The sequence below is a fragment of the Pan troglodytes genome, chromosome 14, assembly GCF_028858775.2.
Source record: "Pan troglodytes isolate AG18354 chromosome 14, NHGRI_mPanTro3-v2.0_pri, whole genome shotgun sequence".
In the NCBI taxonomy this organism is placed as follows: Eukaryota; Metazoa; Chordata; class Mammalia; order Primates; family Hominidae; genus Pan; species Pan troglodytes.
This window is the reverse complement of record NC_072412.2, coordinates 111,967,805-111,985,003: the sequence shown is the minus strand read 5'-3', so window position 1 is coordinate 111,985,003 and position 17,199 is coordinate 111,967,805. Positions and strand designations below refer to the sequence as shown.

General features: G+C 41.4%; 1 long non-coding RNA gene across 1 annotated transcript; it reads right to left on the bottom strand.

Annotated features, from left to right (window-relative positions):
- Nucleotides 1-294: 294 nt before the first annotated feature.
- Nucleotides 295-1,524, bottom strand: LOC735322 (uncharacterized). The gene is made up of 3 exons (XR_170297.6): nucleotides 1,423-1,524; nucleotides 1,004-1,221; nucleotides 295-887 (listed from the first exon to the last, which is right to left on the bottom strand). It is a non-coding gene; the product is annotated as an uncharacterized LOC735322 (long non-coding RNA).
- Between the last annotated feature and the right edge of the window lie 15,675 nt (nucleotides 1,525-17,199).

The window sequence follows — 17,199 nt, the reverse complement described above, 5'->3', positions numbered from 1 at the left end:
GAGTCCCCCACTCACTTGCTGTGTGGTCTTGGGCAAGTTTCATTTCTCTGAGGCTCGATGCCCTCATCTGTAAAATGAGGAGAGTGGAATGGATGATTTTTCAGTTTTTTTCTAGGTCTAAAACTCTGTGATTCTTCTGGAAGTTTTTTGTTTGCTTGCTTTGTCCTCTGCATTCTATTTCAATAGGAAAAGGGGAAGAGGAAAAGCAGAAAGAAAGAGCAAAAAAAAAAAAAAAAAAATTAAAAGAGATCCAAATATTAAATAAGCCTCAATCAAGTGTCAAGCACCATAGAATTAATAATCAGAGATTACTAATTTCTGATTAATAAATTACATTTATTAATCCTGATCATAAAGTAGGAAATACACAGTGTTATCGTCACCATTTCAGAGGTGTGGACTCCAAGGTTAAACGTTTGACCAAGGTTAAGTAGGTGTCTTAGTCTATTTGGGGAGCTATGACAGAATACTTTGAAGTAGATGGCTCAGGAAAAACAAACTTCTTTGTCGTCATTTTGGAGGCTGGAAGTCCAGGATCAGGGTGCCAGCACAATTGGGTTCTCGTGAGGGCCCACGTTCTGGCTCATAGGTGGCCTTCTTGCTGTGTTCTACACTTCACATGGTGGACGGTGCAAGGGATCTCTCTGGGGCCCCTTTTATTCGGGCACTTATCTGGTTTTGAGGACTCTGCCCTCAGGAGCCACTCACCTCCCAAAGGCCCCATCTATTAATACTATCTTATTGGCTATTAGGTCTTAGCATACGAATTTGGGTGGGGGACATAAACATTCGTTCTATAGCAGTAGTCAAGGTGATAATTTAACACAAATCGGGGTGACTTCAGAATGCGTCTTCTTTCCCACGCTCAGTCTTTCTACAATGCCACACTGTCTCCGGAAAGGGGTAGAAAAAAAAAAGAGGAATAAAGTCAGACAGTGGGAGTGGAGAGGGAAGAAGAGACGTTGAAAGATCAGGGGAGACACATGTGACACGGACTACTCACAGTGATTCCAGCAATTGCTACACAGACGCCTCCCACACAATGGTCGTAACCTTGGTTCTCATCCACTGCGTGGGAAAGCTGCAACATGCTCCCCGCTGGCAATGGTGGTTCATCCAGGGTGACTCTTAGCCGAGAAGTGTGCATGCTGGGTCCAGCAGCGTCCACCAGGGACACATGCGGAGTTTCATAACAATGTCTGGGTACCTCTGATGTCCTGGCTGGAGAAGGTTTAGAGACATAGCAAGGGAGACAGATGGATTAGGGAAGTGGAGGAGGACCAGACAGGCCTTTATTTCCCTACTCCTCTCCGTTATGTGGCTCTAAAATTAACACTGCAAGAACTATGCTAAGAAGCAAGCTTTTATGTTATAAGGATTAGAGCCACCAAATCAACCCTGTGCACATGGCACTTCCATCACCTCATGCTGTGACCTCTCGTAGGTCTCGGTCCCCCAGGTTTGAGGAGATGAGTCCCCTTGGCTGAGGCATTTCTAACAGGGCTGGAGGATTTCTGCAGGAAGCGGTTACCGGTGAGTCAGGATCTGGCGTTCATCCCTCTGAGTCAATAATGAGCCGATTTCTCAGTGGGTTAGGAACAAGTGGAGGTGGAGTCTTAAATAAGTGGCAAACCTACCGCGAGCTCTCCCGGCACCTTCTCTCCGGGCAAGGAGGTTAATGCCAACGTGTTTCCTCAGTCCCAATTTGGGTCATTATATTTTTAATTATCTCTGAATTATCCCTATAGATTCAACAGGATACATTATCTTCCATTTCCTACCTTTAACTTGAAAGCACTGATGTGCTGCTTAGGCTGGTGACTGTTGAACAAAGCAACATCTCCAAACCTTGCCTACCCTCTTCTCCACTCTCGCCTGCAATTCCCTCACCTTTTCTCCTGACGTCTCTCTCTTGAGTCCTAAATAACGGCCTTAAAGAAAAGCAAATGCAGCCGGGCACAGGGGCTCATATTTGTAATCCCAGCACTTTGGGAGACGGAGGTGGGTGGATCACTTGAGGCCAGGAGTTCAAGACCAGCCTGGCTAACATGGCTAAACCCCTCTCTACAAAAATTAGCCGGGTTTGGTGGCTCATGCCTGTTATTCCAGCTACTCAGGAGGCTGAGACAGGAGAATCGCTTGAACCTGGGAGGCAGAGGTTGCACTGAGCTGAGATTGGGCCACCGCACTCTAGCCTGATTGACAGAGTGAGACCCCATCTGAAAAAACAAAAAAGGAAAGGCAAATATGGCTGGGCGCGGTGGCTCACGCCTGTAATCCCAGCACTTTGGGAAGCCGAGGCGGGCGGATCACGAGGTCAGGAGATTGAGACCATCCTGGCTAACACGGTGAAACCCCATCTCTACTAAAAATACAAAAAATTAGCCGGGCGTGGTGGCGGGCGCCTGTAGTCCCAGCTACTCGGGAGGCCGAGGCAGGAGAATGGCGTGAACCCGGGAGGCGGAGCTTGCAGTGAGCCGAGATCGCACCACTGCACTCCAGGCTGGGCGACAGAGCGAGACTCCATCTCAAAAAAAAAAGAAAGGCAAATGGCAGGTGTTGGTCTCCTTAGTGAATTCATTTGCCTTTTGTTGGTTCCTGAAGAGAGAGAGAGAGAGAGACAGAGGCCACACAGAGAAAACTGGGAAGGGCGAAGGCTGCGTGTCCCCTGCTCAACCTCCCTGCGTCCGGAGGGAGCGGAATCGGGAGTGTCTTAGTGAAAGGCAGCACCCGCAGGACTGGCTCACAGGGCTGGGGCTGGAGGGGACTTGGTGAATGACTGCTCTCTGAATTCCCTCCCTGCTTGAACTCGGGCCCTCCTCTCCTCTTCGCGTCTCCCAGGGAAAGCAGTACCCCGTGGAAAGGGAGAGCGCCTCTGCTATGCGTGCACAGGGACTCATCGAGGCACATAGCGTCCTGGCATGGAGAGGCGAGCGCTGGGGTCCGGCCTGCTGGAAAGGAAGAAGAATGGAGAAGAAGGAGGGAAGTCCAAGGAGAAGCCTCACCCACATAGCTCATTTTGGGAAAGCTGGCCTGCCCTGCCACACAGAGGTGCTGGGGAAGTGTGTCAGCTGAGGGGCCCTTAGGGAGACCTCTGGTCCCCGAATGAGCCTCTCAGCTGACTCCTCCTTAGCTTGTTGCTGATCCTGTCCCAGGATTAACATAGACCAGGGGCTCTCAACCTCAGTGCAATGGACATTCTGGGCCAGGTAATGCTCTGCCGTGCGGGCTGCCGCGGGCACTATGCGAGGCACAGCGGCACCCTGGCTCTACCCGGGAGATGTCATGAGCACCGCTTCTCCCACAGTGACAACCAGAGGGGTCTCCAGACGTGGCCAAATGAGAAGCACTGATTAAGACCTATTCCTAGGCCAGGCATGGTGCCTCAAGCCTGTAATCCCAGCACTTGGGAGGTTGACATGGCAGGATCACCTGAGCCCATGAGTTCAAGACCAGCCTGGGCAGCATAGTGAGACCCTGTCTTTACAAAAATGTAAAAATTAGCTTGCTGTGGTGACATGTGCCTGAAATCCCAGCTACTTGGTCAGCTGAGGCTGGAGGATTGCTTGAGCTCCAGAGGTAGAAGCTGCAGTAAGCTATGATTGCATCATTGCACTCCAGCCTGGGGGACACAGTGAGACTCTGTCTCCAATGAAAAAAAAAAACCAGAAACCAAAATCCAGCCAGAAAAGAGAATTATTGCTTCCTTTCTAGACCACATGAATGGACTTTTCTTATTTAAGATGTACGCAAAGCAACTATAACCATTCAAACCACTCTTCACTTACACAGGGAGAGGTTAAGGACTTTCAAAGAAAAGCAGATCAGACCCTGATGGCCCAGGGCTTCCTAAAGCAGCCTCCTGGGGCAGGGCCTACAGGTGAGCAGACATAAGGAGCCGTGGCCCAGAGAACACCCTCAAAGGGTGACTAACAGCCCCGGTTTGCCTGGGACTTTCCTGTGTTAGCCCTGGAAGTCCCTTTGTCCTGGGAAGCCCCTCTGCCTAGGGCACATGGGGACAGTGGTTAGTGGGTAGGCTCTGTGTTTGGCTGTCATTCAAGGTGGTTTTGGCTGCTTGCTTGTCATTCTGAGTGTGGGGACACACATGCTACCCTGGTTGTCAGCAGGTGAGAAGGGGGCTCTGATCAGCTTCTCACTGGATTTAGAGAAGAGCAGATGCCCCTGATCAGCTTCTCACTGGATTTAGAGAAGAGCAGATGTCCCAGACTTGTAGCTGCCATTGCCTCTCTCTTTCGGAAAATGAGAGTGGCTAAGAGGTGAGATCAGGTGAGCAGGGACCTGTTCTTGACTCTTGCTGAGACAGTGCCTGGTGTCTGTTCATGCTGGGACCCAGGGTGGCTTCCACAGGTACACAGGTCCACATGCGAGAACCGATGGCAGGATGGGTGAGGAAGGCCAACTGTGTGTGTGTGTGTTTATGTGTGTGTGTGTGAGATTCACACTAGAAAGCTGCTTTGCCACCTGCCACAGGTGAGGCTGTGACTCCTCCTTGCCCTCCATGGCACTGAAGCCGTGGTTGCAGAGGTCCCTCGGGGCTTGTGAACTGCTGCAAGCACTTCAAGTCTGGGGACCGTCTGTTTCCTGCCTGCTGTTTATGACCCAGAACATCGTCTCTAGAACTAGGCTGCACTTCAGTCCCGCTGGGAGCATGCTTGCCACTCATATCTTCCCTGCGCTATTTGCAGTTTTTGTTTGTCTTAAATATAAACTTTTCTTGGTTCTTTAAGTTTGAAAGAAAAGAAACTCTTCTCTTTCTTGAAGGAGAAAAGATTGATTCTTTTCCTCCTTAAATTATGTAGATAGAGATATGTCTGCACTTGGTTAGTCTCATGGGTGCCAAAATGTCATTACTTATAGGAGAGCCTGGGATTTTCAAGAATAGTAACATGGTAATTTGTCTTTCAAATACTGTTTTACTTATAGCAGCAATAACAGGAAATGTGTACTATTTTTTAGTGTTATAATCTGATTCACCCTTTGATATAAACAGCTTTATCTCATCTCATTGTTTATATCACATTCCTATTCCTCTGGAAAGAACAATATTTTTCTCTCTGAAAAGTAATATATTCTTGTCTAAGGATGGCTTAAATAAGTAACAGATGGTCCTTTTTGTGTGAGTGTCCCCTACCCCCACTCATTCTCAGCATTCGGTCAGACAGGAAAATCAGTATTTTTTTGGACATTACATGTGCCTGAACTTACAGGTTTGTCACCAACTTGATGTCTTTTATTGATGTGATGGTATTGTTACTTGGATAGTTTTAGAATATAGGCAATTGAGTAAACTTATTTGTGCTTGTCAAGTGGAATGTGCTTGAACAAATCTCTTTCCTGGTTCATAGTTACCCAGGTTAGTCATGGAAAAGATGGACTGGAATGCTCAGTGTGTGCCACATGGTCTTGGCTATAAAACAGAGTTCACTGTACATCAGGCTCTCACCATGCAACTTATTTATAACACAGTTCTATTGTTAAAATTCGTTCTGGGACCAGGACTAAATCTTTCTTGTCAAAAAATAAGGTTCATTCCTTGGCTTGGTTCAGGGGAAAGGCATACAGTTAGAAGCCGGGACATCTTTGCTGTCTTGCTAGCTGGGTGAGTTAAGGCAAGGGCACGTGGCCGCCTGGGTCTGTTTCCTGTCTGCAGGAGGAGGATGCCTAACTTACCACAAGGGCTATTGAGAATGTAACATGGGGTAATAGTTATGAAAGTGCTTTGAAAGTTCAAAAGCACCTAAAATAGCATTTTTTAAATATTAAAATCAAGCAATTAAATACGTTGCATAACAATAGACTCTTGTCTATAACATCATGGTTAATAGGTTGGCCTTGCTGTCAAATGAAATTCTTTGAAAAGATGTCTTTTCTTTGTAAGGGGAGCTTCAAGGAAAGAAACACAATATGCATAAGAGCCCTACTGCAAACTTGTAGAAACTGCCACTCTGATGGGGGGATTGGTGCTAATTCATTTTTGCACTTGAGCATCAGAGTCCTTTGAGCCTGGTAGGCCCTTAAGTATATTTTAAACAAAAACATGATTATCGTTGTGGATAAGCTATTTGTGCTCTCCATTATCTATTTTTATAAGTGTGAAAAATGATCTTTTTTTCCCTACTAGACAGAAAGTCGAGAACATGATCCCTTATGTTGACATCTTCTCTATCTGCTTGTTTTTATGGTCTGCAAATGACATTTTTTGCGTGCACCATTACAAAGTCTATATGTGATTATTGTTGAAGATTTGGGCCAGGCGCAGTGGCTCATGCCTATAATCCTAGCACTTTGCAGGGCCGAGGGTGGCTGGATCCCTTTAGCCCAGGAGTTCAAGACCAGTCTTGGCAACATGGTGATACCTTGTCTCTACCCAAAATACAAAAAGTAGCCAGTTTCATAACCTGATCTCAAAATAAATAAGTAAATAAATAGATTAAAATGTAAAATACAAGAAAAATTGAAAAATACAGATGTACAGAAAAGAAATAAGCACCCATTATCCTCCAGGTGTCCCACGGTCACATCTCCCACATATATGGTAGCATAGAAAGGGGCAAGTCACATAACAATATTTATTATGATAGCAATTACATAAAGAAAATATATGTGTACATATTTATATGGATTCTGATGCATCTGTATCTGTATGTGTATGTCTATGAATGGATAATAAAAATATAGAAAGGATGTGTTGGAATGCACAGATTAAATCTAGAGAGTAAGTAGAGACATTCAGAGGAGAGAGGAATCCTTGCAGGCAGGAATATGTGGGAGCTTTATGGAGGAGGCTGCATTTGAGATGAGACTGGGAGGACTCGTACGACTTTGATAAGTACAGAGTGATCGGAAGCATCTTCCCATCAGAGCAGTAGATAAAGAAAGCGTGGTGTGAGGCCTCTGTGCGGTGTGTTTGAGGGTATATGAGTAGTCCGGTCTCTCAGTGCACTGTAGAGAGGTGAGAGAGCCTCTTGAAAACCTGGACTAGAGAGGCTGGAGGAATGGGAAAGCCAATTTCAAACAGTGGGAATCAACCTTTGAAAGCTTTGGGTGAGTGAAATAAAAAATTATGATTTTTTGAAGACCAATCAGGTGCTGTTTAAGTAGAACAAATTAGAGTTAGTGGAGATGAGAGGTAGTAAGGAAAATAAGAAAAGGATTGATAATCTGGGTCTGAAATGACTGATCACTGGAGAAAGATAAAGCCACTGGAAGTGGAATGGAAGACATTCTGAAGAAGTCATCACACTTGGTGCCCGATAAGAAAGAGGTACACAGAAGAAGAAAGGACCTAAGGTGTGAGCTACAGCATCTTAAGTCTAAAGGACCATTTGAGGTGCTGTTGCTATTGCCAGAAGCAGGGAAGACAGAAGCTGTATTCTATATAAAAAATGTATTATATTTTTTACTGGAAAAGATCTAAATGTCAGGAGTTGGTATATGGTTTAAATTGTCAAGATTTTAGACTGCTGCTTCTTGGAAGTGTGATATAAAATGCTGTAATGTGGTATGTTGCTGCAAATTAGGTTTATTGATTTGGTATTGTCAAGAAATATAACACCTCAAAAATAGGCAGACTGGGGAAAAGGATACCCCACTGGCAAGTGTGGGTGCCACTGTATGATTTTCTAGCACCAAAACGCACGACAAGCTAGCAGTGTTGGTGCTGGTGCAGATTACATGGAAAGCACCCTGTTGTTTTTCCAAGCCCATTGGCTGGGAAATTTATGTCCACCTGCCGTCTGCACCTTGACACTGGCCATTTATAAGGCATATGGCGGTTCTTCATGGCACGTGGGAGAATAGATGACCCTCTGTATTTTTTTTTTTTTTTGACAAATGGGTTTCACAGGTATATAATAAGATCTTGATTTACTTTTTTAAGGAAAAAGAGGATAATAATAAGAGGCTGTGATTTGAGGGTGAGAAACAAAAGGGCAGCTCCAGGGAGGGTAAGGCAGGAATGACCAAGAAGAGAGATCTCGAAATCTACTGGCTTCCTGCAGTGCTTGTGGCTTATTGTTCCTGGCCCCACAGAATCTTCAGACTAACACAGCTGTCCTTTCATGGCAGGAGATATTTGAGAATCTGGTGGGAAATTTTGTTTTTTAGTACACTTAGGTTGTTTGCGGCAGCTTGCTTCCATTTTTCTGTCACTTATGTAGCTGAGATAATGTGAAATATTTTTTATCAATTAAATTAATATACTATGAAACAGATACAAATTTAACATGTTTAACAATGAAGTATAGCTTTAAAATATCTTTTAAAAATCACAAGTTAGAATAGTTGTGAACACAATCAGAACTATTTTTTTTTACAGTAAGAATAACTAATATATTTATTGCTATTATCATCTTTTTCTGAACAAAGTTATTGGACCTTTAAGAATTATACTTTAAAATCATTAGTTATACTTAAAATCATTAAGATGAAACTTGATTTCTTATCTTTTGGTATGAATAAAGAGAGTATTTCTGGAATTGTAAGCAGAAGTAGGCAAGGAATATATTTCAATTTTTAAAGTATTTTGTATGATTTTTATCAGTTACCAAAAAGCATGTGGTTTTGTTATTAACCAGTTCTGTTATTTCATTTATACACGATAGTAACATTCTGAAATTGTACCTGCAACCAGCCATAATTGACAACCTTAAGACCCATTAGCGGCATTACTGGATAAGAAACAAAAGTTGCTTTGAGTCCTCAGCTCTCAGCGTGCTCGGTTTCCTTTCCTCTAAGCCTGAGGATTGGCAAATCTTCAGCCTGACTTAGAGAGATACTCTTCCCACAGCTATTCCCTTCAAAGCCCATTCTTAGCAGAGCTTCTGTCATCCGGAATTCTTCCTCTAAGAGCCCACATGCTCTCTTTTCAGGTTTTCTTTTTCTTTTTCCCTGTATTGAGTCGACTCTCAATTGGTGGCTTGAGAAAATACCAAAGATCTTTTTTGCCCTTGCTGCAACTGGATCATGAACACTGACTTTCCATGTAAAAACCAGCTGTGTGTGCATGAGTTTGTGGGGCAGGCTCTGCAGGGTGAGTCGCCGTTGCTGATAGAAGGAATGTGTAGGTGGGGAAAATCCAAGGGAGCGGTCCCCCCTTTTCAGAAATTGTCCTTGTTGTTGACCTTCACCTCTCTGGGAGGGGCCTGAAGAACCTAGGTCTCCAGGTGACCCCTCCGGAGATGACAGGCTACACGGTTTGGCACAGAGTAGAAAAGAGGTCTCTGATGGATGGTTGTCATAAACACCCACCTTTGAGCTTCAGAATACTATGCCTTGGAAGGAAAATAACTTCGGTTTTGGATGTCAATCAGAAGAGACAGCCAGAGACCCTTACTGTATCTGCATTATTTTATACTGACCAGTCCATTTGCCGCCCTGCCCAAAGACAGTCACAGCGTTTAGTGAGATGAATGCCTTAGAATTCAGACAATCCTGGTAACATGCAAGAAAGCTTCTTAAATAAAATAATCTCTAATGTGACACGCACCGATAGTCACAGAAAGTGGAAAGGACTTTTCCCCACCATGTTTCAAGGTTGTCATCTGCCATTTGCTTAACTCTTTGAAAGATATTCAGATCTTGCTCATGTACATTTCAGCCTGCTATCATTGCCTATTTATGGAAAACATTTAGTATAAGAGGATTAATATGTACTTGTTTTAATTACATGCTAAACCATGTGAATGTATACAGGATTACTATCTAGATTCTGAATAGATAAAGGATAAACTAAAATTATTCCCATTAATCCAAGGTTCTAACCCAGAGTTATCACAGCTAACGGAATGTGTTTGGCATTCCCAGTCATTCATCAGTGGGTAGAACCACCATTAAATTCACTAGTAGCTCTAGTTTTAAGCTACAAATTAAATTAGGTTCAAACTAATTGGGCATACAGCCTTTTTAAAAATTCATATTTCCTTGTTGTTGATAATTAGTTGTCTTCCTAAGGATCAAAATAACAATATCATTCATTTGCAATGGTTTCCCTCCTTTAAATAAATGATTTTCTAATATAGCTCAAACAACTTTAATTTCTTAGCTTTTACACTGTTTTCCAAATAAATGCTGGGAAGTTCCCTGCATCCCTAAATGTTAAGAAGCAACGATGTAATCCCAGAGAACGTTCTCTTTGGCCATCATAGGCCTGGCATCTTACTGTTAATCTTTCCTAAGAAAAACAAGTCCTTCCTCTTGAAAGCTTGTGACTTTAAAAATAACAACTAAAAAGTGTTTTCATGTGGTAAATGCTCATCACAAATTATTATTTTTTCCCTGAATCCTACTGTGTTTCTTCTTGAAGAATGGGAGAAGGGGGAGAAGTTTGTACTGCGGTCCACCCATTTAGAACACAATCATTTGCACTAAATTAACACTTCCTGGGGAGATGTTACAAATTCTTTATTAGATGATCAGTTACAATAACCATTGTTAAAAAAACAAACCTCTCCTGAGAAATACACCCCTGCTAGGCTGAAGCAGAAAGAAAACCTTACCTCTGTTTAGAATCTGGACACTTTGACCCGTGAACTTTAAGTTCCTTTCCTGCAGGGTTCTTTAAAGCCATGGTGGCTGAGATAGACTCCCAGTGCTATGTGTGAGCACAAGCAGCTGCAGGTTGACTTTTGAGAAGCTGGACTATGATTATGCTACTACAAAGAAACCAAAACCAAAATTTCCCTATGGTACATAACGGAAGTTTTGTTTGATGGTGGTCAATGATTCAATTTTTCCTGCCCAAATTATTCTGTTCTCTGATGAACAAAGGCCTTATCAAGGATCTTTTCACAATTAAAAGCTCACAGAAAATAAGAGAAGGGCAAATAATATACAAACACACATATGTAGATACCATACATACATATACACACACATACCATATATGTATACACACACAAGACACACAACCTATAGCCATACGTAAAAGAAGTTGTGTTTTTGCACTTGCTATCCTTAGCTGCTTCAGAGGCTGTGGAATTCTATACCAAGAGATGAAATGGTCTCCAAGTGATAAAAAGTCTATTAAATGGGCTTTGTAGAGCAGAGACAAAGATCATAAGTGAGATAGTGTACGAGTACAATAAGAATGCCTTCTGCTTACTTGATCTGTTGATATTATAGTCTAATAGTTCTGTCAGCTTAAATTGTGGAAATATCCACTTTCTCATCTACTCTGGGGGTCTTAAACTGAGCCGGGGTCAAGTCTAGACTCCCTGGGAGGAGCAGTAAGCCCTTGTGGTAAAAATAACATGCAAGCCAGCACTCTAAACTGAAAACAAAAAAAAAATATATTAAGCTAACCAACTCAATTTGCTGATTTTGTGCTCCAGGTCCTGGAGATAATTGTACTAATGTCAGGGAAACTGAGGGTTTTCCAGGTGTGCTCATGCAAAGATTGTGCAGACCGTTAACATAGGCAGTCACAGTTGTTTTTGGAAAACATATCTGAGTAAGGAAAAGACAACTTAAATAAGAACGTCAAAATTTGAAGTCATAAAAGACGCGATTGATTAGACTCAACCAAAAATTTAAATTCCATTACAAAATCACCACAATGTCAAAATACAAAAGGCAAACTAGAAACAAATATTGAAACATGATAGGGAACAATTACTATTTGATATGCAAAGAGGTTTTAAAACTCTGTGATAAAACCTCCAACAGAAGAATGAGCAAGTGATATGAGCAGGCATAGAAAACAAGAAATAAAAATACACAACATAAACATGCCAAACCTCACAAAATCCAAGTCTTACAAATGAGATATTTTTAGCTGAAAAGGTAAATAGTAATCTGTAAGTTTGATCATTCTTTATTGTGGGTTTGGGGAAACAGCCACCCTCATATACTCTTGGCAGGTATGCAAATTAGTACAAGAGGTTAAAAGAGTAATTTGAGGAATAATCTAATACAACTTAAAATGTTCATAACTGAACTATTTTGTCTATTCCAATTCTAGGGATGATTCTATAGAAACTCTTGTACAACTGCACAAAAGAGAATATATAACTTGCAGTAACTGTTTGTAGTGGTACAAAAATTAGAATCAATCCAAATATCTATTATTGCACAATACACAAAAAATATATATTGGGTTAGCATATTGTCATTTACATAAGATACAGACCTTCATATAATAACATAAGAAAGACTTAAAATAAATTCTAAAAGATGACTTCCAGGGGAGTAAAGTTCCCATTTTTCCTTAAGAATATATTTTTATATATTGTACCTGCCCATTTTGAAGAAAATATTCCCAGCTTCAAATCACATCATCTGCAAATAAGTATAATTTTATTTCCTCCTTTTCACTCTGTATGCCTTATATTTCTTTTCCTTACCACTTTGGGCTGTGTAAGACTTTCAGTGTGATGTTGAAGAGCATTGAGAGAGAACATCCTTGCCCTGTTGCTGCTCTTTAGGGGGAAAGTATTCAGTCTTTCCTCATGAAGTGCAATATTAGCTAAAGTTTCATTCTTTTTGATATTTTCGGTGTGTTTTGTTTTCTTTTGTTTTGGGTAGGTGTCCTTTAGCAGACATTCCTTTCTATTTCTAGTCTGCTAGAAGCTTTTTTTTTTTCTTTTTAAGTTGTAAATGGATGTGGAGTTTTGTCCAGAACTGTTGTCCCTCAGTATTTTTGGGGTATTGGTTTCAGGGCCTCCATGGATATCAAAATCTGACAATGCTCAAATCTCACAGTCAGCACCACAGAATCTCAAACATAAAAAGTCAAAAAGCCTTCTAGGTCCTGGGTTCGGCATCCCACAGGTCATGTATTTTCCATGGAGAGCTCTGTGTTTTTCTCTATCAATTGATGTGATCACGTGGTTGTCTTCTTTAGATGGTTAATATGGTAAATTACATTGATTGATTTTCTTCCTTTTTCTTTTTTGGTTCTTTTCAGTTTGATTGATTTTTGAAAGTGTTAAACCAACCTTGCATTCCTGCAATAAACCCACTTGTTTGTGGTAATATTCTTTTGATATATTACTGTATTTGATTGGCTAATATTTTTTATCTTTTTTTCATGAAGTATACTACAGTTTTTTTCTTATAAAGAGAAATTGTCAGAGTACTTCTGGCCTGTTAAATTGTTTCCAGATTTCCTTATTACCAGTAATCCATCTATGAACTGTTTTTGTATGGATCCTTGGGGCACATAGGTGTGGACTCTCAAAGTAAATTTGAAAAATTCTTCACTAAAAGAACTCCATCACTGTACGGTTTGTGGTAAACTGTTGGCTGCCCAGCTAACATCTATTCTACCCTTTTTCCTTTGGTAGAAAACCACACTTTTGTTCAAGAGGCTACTATGTCTGCTAAGACACACTTACAAATCCATACTCCCTTTAGCCAGAGGTGACCATATAACCAGTTTAGACCAATGAGATTCAAGTGGAAGTTTTTGGGATACAGTTTTCAGAAAAGCTTTTGTGATATTGATTAAAGTGGAAAACCCAACTAAGAAGAGCCTTTTCTAGTTTCCCTTTCCACCCATAACTTATTCCTGAAGCTTGGAAGTGGAGTAGCCACTTTTAACCAAGAGGATAAGGGTCTCTGTCTAAGGACATGGCAGTAAATGCCTGGCTTATGGGTGAGCAACTGGGCCAGCTGGGTTTCTGCCCCAGGACTTGGGTTTTGTGAGAAAATAACTCTCCATGTGCTTACAGTCCTACAATCAGATTCTACTCCATGAGGCCAAATACAATGTCCTGCAGACACCAGGTACACTTTGACTTTTTTCTTTCTCTGAATATCTCTTAGGAGAGTGCTCTATAGAAGAGGGTAGTTTAATTAGAAAGGAACTTGGAAGTATTCTTGTTCCTGATAATGTCTCTAACAAAGACACCAACATTAAGTGACTTGCTCAAAGTAAATGGTGAAAGTTGGAAAGAGAACCTACATGTGCTGATACTAAGTTACTTTTCCACCCTCCTATGTAATTGTTTGTATTTATTTCCTGGCATCTCAGTGCCTTATTTATAACACATAGAAAATAAAATCTATCCTAATTTCTCATAGGGTTAATGTGACTGTATATAAGAGATTATTTTCCTCACTTTTAAAAGCCTTTATTTTTAGTAGAAAAATCAATAGACATATTGTGACTTGAATTCATATTAATTATCCTCATTGGACAACTATAAAGTTAGTAAAATATGTTGGCTTTCAGTTTAAAAATATTGACTGGATCATGTGGAAAACACTGTGCATAGCTCAGGGGATGTAGAGGTCAACCCGACAGACGAAGCCTGCCTGCCCTCGTGGGTACGACAGTCCAGAGGCAGACACAGATGTGAATCAACGCATTGAGCAAACAATTACTCCATTATGATTGTGAGAAATAATAAATGACATTTTATAATATTGTTTCCGTAAGTTACTGGCATACACAGACCCATGGTCTGCTGTGGGCCCCAAGGGCTGTCACTACTTCTGGACAGCATTTTAAAGATGCTGAAAACTTCACGGGGAGGTCATTCTAGGAAAACCTGGGATGTATCAGGAAAACTAGAAATCATGCTTCCAACCTCAGAAAGCATCCATATATTCTCAAATAAATTAATCAAAAATTAACATTTTCTTAGCTTAGGTTTACCCCCAAATAATCACAAATATATTTGAGAAGCAGCATTATTTGGGTTGACTGTTTCACCTTTCTTTTCTCCATACCCTGTACATTTCTTCACGATTTTTTGAGATGTGGGTCCTGGGTGCTGACATCAATGTTTCTCCTCCTCACTAAAAGTTAGTCTATTTTTCCTTATGAAGGACTAAAATTGAAATGATCAGGGTGATGGGATTAAATAATTGAATGAATTACAGAAGTATTCTATTAAAGAATACAGATCATTCTTATAAACCATGAATTAATTTTTATGAATTATGTCCAAAGAGCTTAAGTAAAAAGCTAATATTTCATAAGTAATTCCAGCCCTCTTTAATAGTACAAGTCTCTGGTGTGTAATATTTAGGTAATGATTATCATAAAATAGACATCTTTTGAGGGCAATTATGCGTTCTCAATACTTCTTTATGAGAGAGCTGGGAGGAGGATGTCATTACATTTGACAGTATATTTATCTCACCTAATAGTCATGATATTCTGATGGAAATGCAGTTATCTTACTATATGCGAGTGTGTTTCCGGATGCACCGAATACTGATTGTTTCACTAAACCTGTTCAGACGTGAAAGATGGCACATCTCAGTCCTGAAAGTATAGGCTGTTTCTAGCCATGTGGAGTCAGTGGTTTTGTTTATGAAAACAAAGCTTTACATCTGCGGGGTAAATTTTCCTGGGGGCAGACCCAGGCAGGGGAGGAGAGATAACTCAGAGAGATGAGCAGAAGAGGGCATGTCCGGGAAGTGACAAGCGCACTTGAAGAGAAAGGGGAGGATTTGTACACTGGTGTTTTTGTTTTTGTTTTTGTTTTTTTAAGGAAATTGGGATTGACTGAGACAGGCCCCTAGGAGAAGCAGTGAGCTAGCTACATACTCCTACCTATATCTTCTTGTTTTGGGATTAATTTAACATGGAGGATATGATGGTAACTTATATTGCTATAATGTTTTTAGGTTTTCACAACCATTCTGGAATATTTTATTTGAACCTCCCAATATTCCTATAGGATAATGATGGACTGTTGTTCCTCAATCATGCAGAGCAAACAGAGGCTTACAGTATAATTCAGTTAGTGCAAAATGAAACCGGAACCCAGAACCCCAAACCAGGCTTCCAAAATCCAGACTCTGCCATCGGATGACAGGACCATGTCTGAAACATCCTGTGGACTCGAGGGATCGACTCCCATCCTGAGTCCTGGGCTACTCATGTCTCAAAGCCTAGAGGGTCCAAATGTAAAAGTTACTGGGTCAGCTCATGGATCAAAATTATTCTTGTTTCTGCTAGTGAACCTATTAAGTCAATTATCCAGGTATGAAAGAGTTGGAGTGGAAGGGGAGAAATGTGAATTTGTTTCTTTTTTTGTTGTTGTTATTTTTTTTGGTTTGGTTTTTGTTTTTCCCAATTCAGGAAATAAGGCCTGTAGAATCCAGAAAGCTAAATATTTGCAATTCTGTCTCCCTCAGTGAGGCAAAGCCTTGAGAAAGCCCTTCATCCTTCATCTTCATTCTTAGTTGGCATTTGGACTTGATGGCTGGAGGTGGAGCAGCTGTCTTGTGATTCTGATGCAACAGTCATTAGGAAAATTCTAGGGAATTAGGGAGGCACTAGCCCAGATGCTGAACCAAGGCCAGTGGCCACTGACTGCCTGTCGGAACCTGATTAGGGACATTCTTTTTAGTCATGCAATCTGTTCCAAACAGATACATGTGTCCAAAGTTATTCCTAAGTGACTATCTTTTGATTATAAAGAGATACACTAGATAAGATGGAATAAATTGCATTAAACTATGCATTTTTCAAAATCCTACATAGTTTAAGTACTTTCTTTTAACTCTGAAATTGTCCAAAATTCAATTCTTTATTCCTTCTATTTTAGATTCAGACAGATGTACTCATTTCCTTAGTTGTAGTTGCCCTGTGAATGCATTACTGTCGATTGGTAGTGATGCACCTCATTCAGTGTTTGAATCAAAAATCACATATGGCCGAGCACTGTGGCTCACGCCTGTAATCCCAGCACTTCGGGATGCTGAAGCAGGTGGATTATTGGAAGTCAGGAGTTTGAGACCAGCCTGGCCAACATGGTGAAACCCCATCTCTACTAAAAATACAAAAATTCGCTGGGCGGTAGTGACAGGTGCCTGTAATCCCAGCTACTCAGGAGGCTGAGGCAAGAGAATCACTTAGGCCTGGGAGGAAGACGTTGCAGTAAGTTGAGATCATGCCACTGCACTCCAACCTGGGTGACAGAGTGAGACCCTGTCTCAAAAAAAAAAAAAGCACATCTGCTACCAGAGACGAAGGATGAAGGCTTTCCTGCCTAAGGTCACTGATGCGGTTTGGCTGTGTCCCCACCCAAATCTCATCTTGAATTAAGTTGAATCATGTGGGTGGTTCCCCCAAACTGTCCTTGTGGTAGTGAATAAGTCTCACGAGATCAGATGGTTTATCATGGGTTTCGGCTTTTGCATCTTCATTTTCTCTTGCCGCTGCCATGGAAGAAGTGCCTTTCGCCTCCCTCCATGATTCTGAGGCCTCCCCAGCCATGT